Here is a 12,064-nt window from a genome sequence, read left to right as displayed (position 1 = left end):
ATACGCACATACATACATATGTACATACAGAGTCACGAGAAAATTCGTTGTAATTAACTCGGGAATAGTCAAAATGGTTATTTCGCGTGTCTACACGTTCTTAGGCACTTACCCACGTGTGGTCGAGTAGAAAAAAAACGCAATATTCATTCGGGGGTGAGTAAAATGGAAATTAAGGTCGATTTTTGAGTGAAAATTTTTTCGCAAATACAATACTTCCTTTTTTTTTTTTTTTTTTTTTTTTGTAAAAGGAAATAAAAAAATTATGAGACTTTTTTTCCCAAAAACGTGCCAAAATGAAGAACGCATCTACCTTCGTACAACCATGCTTCTATTTTTATTCAAGATTTATTTTTAATTGACGAATAAATGTTGGCAATGTCACGTATCATCCAAACATTTTTGAGTCGAAAAAAATTAATCAAAAATTAATGGTTTTAACTTTTTATTTCTAATGGACCATACTGCCGTGGGCAGGCAAGCGGCATTATCTGCAGAAATGAGTTTTCGAGATGTTTGAAGAAATGCATTTTGGATTAAATTTTAACAGTAAGGAAATGTTGTAGTTTTTTTTCCAACGGAAACCAAATAAGCAAAAAAACGCTAACGCACAATAGATGACATAAATGCAAAAAAAAAGAAAAAAAATGAAAATGAAAAATTTGCCTTTACCAGCCCACGGAAGCATATAGACGCAAATATCCCATCTATTTACGCAACATTTGCTGAACCAATTTTCACAAAACTTCACATTCATGTTAATTATGTATAATTTACGTTTAAAAAATGCCCATACTCTACCAAACAACTTATGGTTAAAACCAGCAATTACAGAAAGAAATGCTATCACACACCATCTATAAAAATAAAAAAAAAAACACTAAAGAGTACATAGTCAATAAAACGTTTAGTGTGACTTAAAAAATCTGAGGAACATTTTAAAACATTTGCCGAAGTGCTTTTCCTATTAAAAAAAATCATACTGAGAGTATAAACTTCAAGAGAACTACATCTTCATTTCTTCTACAGATTGTACTATAACTTGAACACTTACTTTCACCATAACGATAATTTTTTTCTCCTGGGTTCAGCCTAAACTTTTTGTTCCTTATTTTCTGTCACTTAACGACGTGTGGTCAATGTTTGCCTTTACTGAGCACTGAAATATTTTTGACGATAAGAAAATGTACAGATAAGGCAGCAATAGGTTTTTAGTGCGGAATAAAAATGGATCCTAATGGGTTATCGCATATGAAATATTGATCATAAACATTGACTTTCTAGCCACCTGTAAATCAATGGAAATATTTATAGAAAGCGAAAGTAGTCTTGTGTGTGTGTGTGTGAGTAATATATTTGCGTCCAGATCAAGTAAATTTTCTTTGTTTAAAGCGTGTCGTTTCAAGGATGAATAATTTTGCTAAAAGATTTCTGAAATCATTCAACTCTTAATTTCATGAACCTAAACAGATTGCAAATGGGCACACGGACGCCTCGATCTTGAATTTTTGAAATGGCGGATATCCTCAATTCGCCGAATGAAACTCTAAATTTTGCCGAATGGAACTTCAATTTTCGCCGAATGATGATACTTTTACCGAATAGAACTACACATTTTGCAGAATGATGATAATTTTGCCGAATCGTTAGACGCAATTTGCCGAATAAGGACATTTTGGGAAGGTCACAGTGACCTCCCATCAGGCGCCCCTGCATGAGCATTAAATAAAACTACTGACAAGAATTCAGTTTTCACTTAAATTATAAAATATAGTGTTTACTAAAACAAAAAGCTACCCTTATTTATCACACTTAAAATGTGGACAGCATTTGCACTTCGGCATTCTATTCCTAGATCGGTTGTATTTTATCAAGTAGTGAAACAAAGCACTTTGTTGTAGCAACTTCAACAAGACTTGCGAATTTCAACAACGACTTTGGAAAAGTAAAGCATCCAAGAAACTCAATAGCTGTTTTAAAAGTTGTTGTAGTGCGGTTTGTATTTCGGCATGGTATGTTTATTTACTTTGTAAAAATCGAAATATGCCTGTGACTTATTTTTTCTGAATTTCAACTTATGTTAAATTTAACAACTTCTGATACTATGAAAATCGGACTTTTTCTTCGCCAACCTGAATTGGCATGAACTATGCCAGGGGTGATCCGAGAAGAGTTGACGAATGTGTTTGTACGCCGAAATAAAGTAAGAAAAGTATTTGTAGCTTGTCCATTAGAGGTAACAGCTTTATCTTGCCTTTCAAGTGCAGCAGCTTTAGTTTGTTCAAAAGATTTAGTAGCTTTATTTTGTTCGATAGATTTAACAGCTTTAGCTTTTCCAGTAAATAAAGTACCGAGGATCTAAAGCTGGACATCAACCTAACTAGCAAGAAATAATTTTTCTTGTTCTATTTCGGCATACAAAAACAGTTGTCCTATTTCTCATGATACTCAACTCTTTTGTTTCTACAAACACAAGTTTTTACTAATTTTTACTTCCTTTTACAAAAAGGAAGTATTGTATTCGCGAAAAAATTTTCACTCAAAAATCGCCCTTAATTTCCATTTTGCTCACCCCCAAATGAATGTTGAGTTTTTTTTTTCGATTCGACCACATGCGGAAAAGTGCCTAAGAATGTATAGACACGCGAAATATCCATTTTGACCATCACCGAGGTAATTACAACGACTTTTCTCGCGACGTCTGTATGTATGTGCGTATGTGTGTATGTGCGTATGTGCGTATGTGCGTATGTGCGTATGTATCTCGCATAACTCAAAAATGGTATGTCCTAGAAAGTTGAAATTTGGTACATAGACTCGTAGTGGGGTCTAGTTGTGCACCTCCTATTTTGTTTGCATTCGGGTGTTTCTAAAGGGGTCTTTTGCACCTTTTTGGGGGGAAATCATTGTTAATTTCGATGCAAACTCAAGTGGTGTTATAATTTGGCGGTCACTTGGCGATATATCGCCAGTCTTTTGGTTGCCAAGTTTTGTCGCCAACTTGGCGAAAAATTTGGCGATTTTTTTTTTTTTAAATCTGCTTTCAATGTGGCCATTGCTAGTGATATTTAAAGAGTTAGAGAGAGAATCCCATTAAAATTGCAATAATAGGGAAATAGCATTAAATTGGTGTAAAAGGAAGTCATGTGATGCACACATCAGCTCGTTATTTTAAATATGTGTTTTTTTTTATGTCAAGCTAAATTTTTCGTATTATCGGTGCAAAAGTAATAATTTAAAACTCATGCATAACATGTCTCTCAGTTATATGTCGTCCCTCATTTTTTCCTAACTGTATAACTTATTTGCTCCAACATTTGAAAACTGTGCATATAAATCGTTGCAAATTTATTGTTTTATTACCGTAATATAAGCGCACCAGTAGTGGCTTCTGTTCTAGTAGCGGCCACTTTAAGGTTTATATTTGAAAAATTAGGATTCCCTTGTCTCCCAATGGGTTCAAACGTGTAGGAGGTACAGATCAGGCTATATTGTAGTGAGCAATATGCAGAGCATCATGAAAAATCGTTATCAACTATTCAGTATGTTCGTCTGGATTGTCTATGTTTTTTCAGCTCTTTTCTAACGCTTCTCCATAACGAGGTATATAAACATTGTGTTGTATTATGAATAGAACAATGCTCAAAAATAATATCTTTAGAGCTGCAAACATGGGAAGAAATGTAATAGATCATGTTTAGTACGTTTCTAACTGGAAAAAGCTGCTTTCTTGGCTGTCAGTTTATCTGGTCACTGCTGGTACCAAAAAGGATGGGTAGTTCAAAAGTGGCCACCGAGTGGTCCCTACTGAATCATAAATTTTCTCATAAATCAACTCGATTTTCCTTTCAATAGGTCCTCTTTGCATAATAGCCTGCATCATTTCTGATATAATATTATTGTGTGATCTAGTAGTGGCCACCCGGTGGCCACTTCTAAACAACAATATGGCCACTACTGACTCGCATACAATGGCCACTGGCCACTGATGGATCAAATTTGCGGTTTGGGGAAAAAAATGAAAAACTGATATTCTGGCATTTTTAAAAAATGGGGCAATTAAATTAAGTGGGCAATTAAGAAGAGTAGGACTATAATATGCTCATTGAGTTTAAAATGTGGTAATTAATATTGTAGGCCCACATCTTAAAAAAGCCATAAAATATGCTTCACTCTGGCGACTGCTAGTGCGTCTGCTAGTGCATTTACCTCTTCTATGGACACTCCCGGATTACCCATGAGGTCATCTTAGGTCCTGGCCTAGGGGCGTATATCATGGAGGAAAAAATTATTAAATATCTTGTTAGTTAAAAAAGAGAAAAAGCAAAAAGGAAAAAAACAGGAATTTGACGCCTTAGTATATATATAGAGGAGAAAAAATCAACTAGAACCGATTGCAACCTGCCTTCTGAGCAAGTAAAAAAATGGAGGGGAGAGAGCATAATGTTTGATCTAGGTAATCCCTTTTCTGATCAAAGCAGATAATTTTCAATATCTTGGAATTAAACAATCATTTCTTGAAAATACAGATTTTTTAAAGATAAAAAACTAATTAGAGGTAAGTCACACACAGTAAAATTAGTAAAAACCATGATAGATAAAATTTTCAGTTATAAAACTTGTTTATTAAACAATTGTTTTCTTGAAGTCTTTAAACCATGTCAGCAAGTATGTGTTTTGCAATTAATAATCTACTATTTATATTTATTTATGACTGCCAATCGTCGGGGACGCGCAAAGTTCAAATTTTTGGGAAGGGAGAGATTATTAGTTTACCGAATAAAACTTCAAAGTTTACCGAATAACAAAATACGGACATTGTATTACTAGTAGTCTTTTAAAATATATGTGACTAGCAATAATTTAGTAGTTACTAAAATTATGTTTACAATAAATAACATAAATAATCGGAAAGAAATAAAATATTAAATTAAAGTACTTAATAATTAATTTACCAGACATTACCTGACATACCAGACATTTACCGACAAAGCTTTAGGATAGGATAAAAATATTGTAAAATTTCCGAATTTGTGTGTTTTGTAATACTTTTTGACTTTTTAAAAATTTTACCCTTAAAAATTTCCTGATTTCTGTATTTTATCGATGTCTAAAACGTTTAAATTAGTTTTTCAGACCAATTTTATTTTCAAAAATCTTCATTAACTTAAGACACAGATAAAGATTAATGATAATTTTTGTGAGTCTCTTGAATCAACACGGATGACTTAAAATTTTCGCTTTGAATGAGATCGGCAAAGTTAGATGTCTAAAAAATCGCAACTGCATAATTAGACATATAAGAATGGTTAAAATGAATACTAAATACATAATTAAAAATGTCCAAGTGGTAAAATCACATAGAGAAGAAAAAGCGAGCGAGTATTAAAGAAGCGGAGGCAGTTGGATTTCGATATGTGTTAAAAACCGGGATTGACGCGGAATAGCGTAAAAAAATGGCGAAGATGTGTATTTTTATTCTAATCTGTAGAATTCGATAAATATCCATGTTCTTGAACTCAAAATCCATGACGAATTGTCAATTTCCATGATTTTTGAGCATTTTTTGCCGAAAATCATGACTTTCCATTTCATTGCTCGACTATTTTCGATCATAGCCGAAATCCATGGCTTTCCCTGACTTTCCAGATGCCTGGACACCCTGCCTTTAGTAGTATTGAAAACTTCCGCTATCAATTTCCTATATCCAATAATGTGCCTTGGTAAGTTGTAGGAAACAAAATGTCTTAGAATTACATTGAATGGTGTGCTTACCTTGCTATTTTATTATGAATGATTTTGAAGTGATAGTGATTATTCAGTTCATACTTACCAAAGTTTATAGGGTCTGGTGGGGGAAAGTGGTCAATGGGGTAAAGTGGTCATACGTCAAATAAATGGCTATAGCTTGGAAATAAACGTTCGAATGAATGTGAAACTTTTATTTTACAGTAAAGCAGTTAGAAACTACATTTTGAACACAAAATTTTACAACTGGAAAAATTTTATTTGGTAAAAAAAAATATTTTGCGTGAACATGAAAAATTTAAAAATCTAAACACCTATATTAGCATCCTTGGGAAATTTTGTTTGTTAGAATTAGGAACAGATTGACTGTACAGGAAGCTTCCTACATTTCTCAAGAACTCTTACTCATTAGCAGTTAGCTGAATCTATTTTAGATAATTTTTTAGAACAATTTAAGTAAGATGGGGTAAAGTGGTCATAATATTAGGCTTAACAAATATTGTTCTTCTAATGTCACTTAATCTTTAGGTATAAGGCAGATACAAATTAAATATTCATTTTACTCAATATGTATTGTTTTTACAGTAAACGGGGTTAAATATACGAGTATATGCGTATATATATGCGCATATATACTCGTGTAGACATGTACATAGACATATTCACATAAATGCGCCAATAAATACATATATGGGTATCTGCAAATATTTTTTATCAACACAGCTATACATCCTACTATACACGTATATGCTCGCTTATACTCGTATATATAAGAACACTTATATACTCAGGTAGACACGTATATACGTGTACGTACTCGAGTAGACACTTACATACAAGCATATGATATAAAAGTGTACAGGTTGAGTTTGCATTTTTGAGTAAATTAATAAAAGGTGTTAGAGGAGAGGAGAAGTAAGAGTTAATAAGGAACATATGGTCACAAACACAATGCTTACGCGCTACATGCACGCAAAGTAAGAAATTGATGGATGCAAAAAAAGGCACAAATTTATATATATATATATATATATATATATATATATATATATATATATATATATATATATATATATATATATATATATATATATATATATTACACAAATGCAATTTTACACAACATTTTAGGACTTAAGAAAGTTTTAAACCGATTGATGAAATTTACGGCCTTTAGCTGAAAAACATCATGCGTCGCATTTACAGATCCCTCTCTGTTGCAAAAACGAGACTTTTGAAAATTTTTCATCAGCCGCTGCGCCTTTGTTGCGATGCGTGTATTAGAGCTACTACGGACCGTAACTTTCAACAACTGCTCTAAATATTTCTTAAAAACTAAAATGTTAGGTAAAATCATCTGTGTGCAACAAATTTGTGCCCTGCTTTGCCTCGTGGCTTTGTGTGCATGTAGCCTGTCAGTGATTATAACTTAATTATGATTCTTTGCTTCTTATCTTTCTTCCTCTTATCTTTCTATCCTCCCCTCTCACACCCGTTTGATTTTTGCCCAAGAGCTTAGATTCACTCTGTAGGCCGACATGTATATAAACGTATATTCTCGTGTACACATACATATACTGGTGTATACACGATAATGTACGTATCTACGTCTATACAGGTATATAATCGTGTGTACACGTGTACATGTGTATATACTCGTGCTTCCATATTATATATACGTGAGTAGACACGTACACAGACGCACTGGATGTATCCACGAATTAACTCGTGTACACCCGTATATGTATGTATGTACACATATATGCGTATATACGTCTAATATACACATATATACTCAAGTATGCACGTATTTTCTCGAGATACAAGTGCATACGCGCATATGATGTTCGTTTATACGCGTATATACTCGTATATACACGTGACACGTACATATACGTGACACGTATATACATGTGATACGTATGTACTCATGTAGACACGTATAGACTCCTGTTGGTAATCAAGTATACATGCTTATATACTCGTATTTACACGTATATACTTGAGTAGGCACGTGCATGCATGTATCTGATGTATACATGTATCTACTCATATAGGAACGTGTTTACTCGTGTATAACACAACACGTATATATTCGTGTACACATGTACTCGTGAATATACTTGTAATTATAAAAACAGCTGAAATATACAAGTATTAGGGGTTTTTTATAATGGTTTTGCTACTATTTTTAACTATGACCACTTTACCCCATGCTATGACCACTTTCCCCCACCCCATGGGGTAAAGTGGTCATAAAAACATAGGGAAAAGAAAGTTCTATAAAACTACTAAAATCAATATGTTTCTTCCTAAAATGTAATGTACCGTGTTCTTTAAGAATTCAATGTAAAATAACAACAAAAAAAGTTGAAGTGTTTAAAGAATTTGTTGCATTTATTATCCACCTAAGTTGAAAACATACGATTTTATGACCACTTTACCCCACCAGACCCTATGTATAATACTTATATAAGTGCATGCACTTTCTTTTACTTTACTTCTTTACATTAGCGTACAAGAAATACAAATTTTCTACTAACCTAAGTATACTTATGAACTTTAAAGAAAGAAATGTTCAAGGAAAATGTAATTAATATATTGGTACTTGATTTAACTATCATATTGAATCAATTTTATTCATCAGTTATTTGAAATTAAAGTAAGTAATGTAAATTCTAGGGAAAGAATGTCAGATGGCCATTATTGACTTAAGCATGTGGCTACTACTGAAAATTTCAGATTCTGAAGTGGCCACTAATGGATCAAATTTGAAATTTGGAAAAAAATGGATGAAAAATTGAAAAAAAAAATGAGATTCTGGTATTTTTTAAAAAAGGGAATGAAAAAGAAAAAGTTAGGCTATAATACGATCATTGCGTTTTAAAATTGGTATTGATATTGTAAACCCACAGTTTAAAAAATACACAAAATATGCTTAACTGTGGCAACTATTAGTGCATTTACCTTATATAATAAAAAGCCCCAACTTTAATTCTAAAGAAAAACAAGTGACTCTCTAAAAGTGAAAGAAAACCTATTATTTATTTCTTATTATGTGCAAAAACATTCTAGAACATTTATATAAAAGTGATCAAAAACGTGTTCCGTTAAAACATTTTTTGAAATTAAAATTCAACGCATGTGGAATACAATTGACCAGTGGGAGTTTTTTCTATACATCGTTAGAAATTCTCAAAAACCGAAGTAGATGTTTGATAGCTCGTGCTTAACTTACGTAGAATTTTCATTTTATTTACGCCATGAAACGTTATTTATAAAATACTCTCCCTTAGATGACAAAAGATTTTTTTTTCTCCGTTTGAAACATATATTACATTCTTGTGAACATGTATTGTAAGTGCCCCGAGCAATTTCCCAAACCTCTTCTTCGTCCTGAAAACATTTTATCGCTACATTTTCCTTCATTCTTGGAAATAAGCGGCAATCGCAAGGAGATACTTCTGAAGAGCGTAAACCGTTGTTGCATAGTTTCCAGTTAATTATTTCAAACGCTCTGTTAGTGATTCGTCGTCATGATAAACCAGCCAATTTCTACTGAAATATGATAACAACTGGAAAACATTCGGCGCGCAATCTTCATCGATTGAATACAGTTAATACCTCGATTATATGCAACTCTTGTAATCGGAAACTCGTTTAACCGACTTCGATTTCCTAGTATTTTATTTATCTATTCTTATTACTGTTTTCTTCGTAATTTAGCAATATAACTTCATGGTCACCTTCCCAGTGACAGCTATTCCGAATAACGTGCGCTTATATTACCTTTTTTTTTTTTTGAAAATATGCTTTTTATCGTAAGTTGAGCATCTTCAATGAACAGAAAAAAACGTCCAAAAAAACGCTCCGTCTGCAACCTTCGACGCGCATGCACGCTTTGTTTATACAACATCGTTTAACAATTCCGCTAAAGCGCAGCCTCCATGACGCAATCGAGCGCGTTCGACTGTTAGCCGAAAGGTTGGTGACTAAAGCCCACCCATGAATGAATTGTTTTTCAATGTTTAAAAAAAAATGTTCTGTGATGGGACAGGCCGACGGACGCTATTTTTTACAGAGGGCTTAACAAAGGTATGTCGTATGACTGTATAATACATAATTTCGATGCATTTAACTGCATTAACTGAATTTTAGTTCGATTGGTTCTTTCAAAATATCTTCAAAATAATAAGATTATGCTATCCAAAAACCCGAAAAATAAAAGCATAACTTTTGTTGGCCAGTGCCACGACTGTTTTTTTTTTTTTTTTTTTACCTTACACCCACCAGTTAAGTTTTGGAACAATGTAAATGACTTTAGTTTTTAAAATGCTATTTAATTTGAAACCGATTGTATATCAAAGTAAATTATTGTTTTGTTTCGTAATTATTTCTCAACTACGAACTTTGGTTTGAAATGAAAGAACATAACAATGAGTTTACTGCACAGCAAGTAACACATTAAATATTTCAAGTTCAATATTGTGTCTTATGAAAAGCATTGCGCTTTATAACTTGTATGACATTTATCAAACAAATATCTTCTTTATAGTAACAGTATATAATTACAAACATCACCTTTAGTAGTTTTTTTTTTTTTTTTTTTGTAAATGTGTACAATTGTACGTGCTTCATACATATGTATGTTTTGATCCAGAGTTAAAGTTTCTGCGGTTTCTTGATAACCCTTTTCAAATACCCTCTTGTGTTCGGAATTTCCGATTCACCGCAGTATTCCGGTTTTAAACACTTTGATTTATCGAGGCTCTAATCTATGCTCAAAAAAAGGTTCGGCTTGAACTCAAAAGTATTACCACATCACTTCTGAAGCAAGAATTTACATTTTGGAAAGTGGTCATAATAGAGCTTACAGGTACATAAAATATTATACTTTGGCTAGCCGTCTAGCGTAAAATCGACGGTTTTGGGAATGTTGATCAGGGCCATGTCATTCTAGTCGGAAACTAATGGGAAGGCCTTTTGGGGAGCCCGGCTAGGAATCAGAATAGTATAAGTCTTATAATTTTTATGTATGGACGGGGGGGGGGGGGCGGCGACCAAACTGACAACGGGAACGCCTTTGCTCTGGGTGCCCTGGGGTTGACCTCCAAACCTCTTCCTTGCCGAGTCCATGAACTACATCTATTTAATGCTCAATTTATTGTTTTGCAAAAAAAAAAAAAAAAATACCCAAGACAACATGCAATTGTCTCACTGCTTCGCCATTCTTCTCTACAAGGACATTTATCGTTTTAAAAATTTAATTTGTAATAATATGTTTTTAATTTTGAATTTAGAAGAACACTTTTTTTAGCCTTAAATTTAACACGTTTCCTGGAAAATACGAGATCGATATGTATGATTCCTCATAAAAGTCCAAAAATAACGTGGCACTATTTTCATTTATGCCATTTTTACTTCTGGGAAAAACTAACATGACATCTTTCTCTGAGAATAATAATTACATTTCAAACAATTTGATAGACAATATTTCGGGTCACAAAGCACTGGTAAAGCATAAAGCATTTCTTGGGAGCTCCTTCTTAAAAACATCAGGCACTTTTAAAAATATATCATTTATAGGAAGAATTGTTAAAGGTCAGCTGAAAATAAAATTATTTTACATGCACCTTATCCCATTTATAAAATTAGGAATAATCATTTTATTTCGCACTTTATACACTTATTCGAAGTGTATGAAGTGTATAATGTGTTCTATTCCATTATTCGAAGGCTATACAACTGTCTAAAAACGTCTAAATAGTCTGCCATCTAATTTTACGAGGAACATTTTTCTTGCCTTTTTTTAGCTCTGAAAAGAGTTACGCCGTAGCAGTAACAATTTTTATGACTCTTTTCGGTAGGGTTGAATCGACTGCAGCAGTAGACCAATCAAGAAGCTCAATTAGCTGTGAAATGAGCTTCACCAATTGCGCTTTGGCTTCAACTAGCGTCAACGAGGGAATAAAAGGATTTTATGTGTAGAAAAGAATGAAGATAAGCTTTTGAATGGGAGAAATTCACTTTAACCATTTCTGCTTCTGTATCTCTCTTTGTGCGTATGTGTATACATGTGTGTTGAATAAATAATACATATATATTAGGGTGTCCAAAAAAACAAAGGTAAATTTTTCAAGTCTCACATCCTCTTATGTTTTCCTTTTAGGTCAAAACAATTGTAAAAAAAGTTTCATATATTTGGAGCAACGGCAACCCGTGCCGGCTTGTGCGTGAAAGTGTAAACCAGCCTTTTTTTTTTTTTTTTTTTTGAAGCTCGAAATTTTATGTTGATAAAACGATGCCCCCATAGCCT

The sequence above is a fragment of the Uloborus diversus genome, chromosome 1, assembly GCF_026930045.1.
Source record: "Uloborus diversus isolate 005 chromosome 1, Udiv.v.3.1, whole genome shotgun sequence".
Taxonomy (NCBI): domain Eukaryota; kingdom Metazoa; phylum Arthropoda; class Arachnida; order Araneae; family Uloboridae; genus Uloborus; species Uloborus diversus.
Note: the sequence above shows the minus strand (reverse complement) of the source record.